At 42.5% G+C, this 1,231-nt stretch overlaps 1 pseudogene; it reads left to right on the top strand.

Annotated features, from left to right (window-relative positions):
* Positions 1–850: 850 nt before the first annotated feature.
* LOC132021064 (U2 spliceosomal RNA) lies at positions 851–1,017 on the top strand (annotated as a pseudogene).
* Positions 1,018–1,231: the final 214 nt, after the last annotated feature.

The following is a 1,231-nucleotide window of genomic DNA, read 5'->3' as shown; positions in this document are numbered from 1 at the left end:
CTGGCTCTCCCCTTTACCTTTTCATTTTCCAGCAGCTCTGTTTGCTGCAAACTCTCAACTAATTCTTCAAGCCATGATATCTGTGGGTTTTCCACTGAGTTGTAACTGCAGAACGTGACGCAGACTGGGGACTGCCAACTGCTTCAAAGCTAGGAAGAGGAAACTTCCACCACATGGTTCCCTTCTCCTGGAATCGGCTTGCGTCCTGGATCTGTCTGCTTTGGGGTTTCTTCCAATGCCCTCACATAGTTATTTTTTTTTACTGCTTTATCCAGAGTACAGAGTTATCAGCAAAAAGGTTAATCCAATTGGAGCTTGCTTGACTATACACAAAAGCAGAACTCCAGGCTTGAGGGTCATAAAGTCAAAATTGCACTTCTTAGTATCATTTTTCAAGAAGCACTTTGAGACGATCAAGGTGAGGTCTCCTTCAATATCTTCTTTTTTTATTGAAATAGAAAATTCTTCATCTCCTACAGAAAATTTCCATAGAAAGTTCACAGATCATCAACACGAGAGAGTCACTTTGCAATTTCAGAACAATTTGTTTTAAAAACCCAATTCCTAACAACTTCAGGTGGCAATTGTTTTGGCTAATGTAGGCATTATGAGAGAGTCTTAAGCCACGTCTGTTACAAATATCTTGCGAAGGTAAACCAGAATTCAGGGAGTTCCAATCATCTCATTTGCCCAATATGCTTACCAGTGAAGGTAAAGAAGTCGACTATATGAAATACCTATCAGTCGAAGGAGGTCTTGGGAGAACAAAACATGCTTATACTTGTGTACTTCATAGAGTTCGTAATCTAAGATTGACATATTTGAGTTTGGGATTAAGAATTGGAAGATAATTACTTCCTGGCCTTTTGGCTAATATGAGGTTCTTATGTGTTTAATATCTGATATGTCCTCTATCCAAGGACAATACATTAAATAGATTTTTGGAGCAGGGAGTTGGAATAAGGAGGCAACTCTTGGCCCTGGTGTTGCAATACTTCCAGGAATGGTGCAGGCCCTCAGGGGCAACAGTAGTGGTGCAAATGGCAGGGTGGTTTTGGTTTTTGAAGTCACCCCATGGGCCTATGCACAGAGGAGATCCAGCGGTTTGCTTCTTGTCCTGCAGCAGGAGCTTGGCAGGAAGCCAAGTAGCCAGGTTCTAGCATCCCTGGCCTGAGTACCAAAGGCCTACCTAACACATGGGACAGCTGACCTGTGTGTGTATGGCAGTCAG

This window comes from Mustela nigripes, chromosome 6, assembly GCF_022355385.1.
Source record: "Mustela nigripes isolate SB6536 chromosome 6, MUSNIG.SB6536, whole genome shotgun sequence".
In the NCBI taxonomy this organism is placed as follows: Eukaryota; Metazoa; Chordata; class Mammalia; order Carnivora; family Mustelidae; genus Mustela; species Mustela nigripes.
The sequence above is the reverse complement of the archived record's forward strand: the minus strand, read 5'-3'. Positions and strand labels throughout refer to the sequence as shown.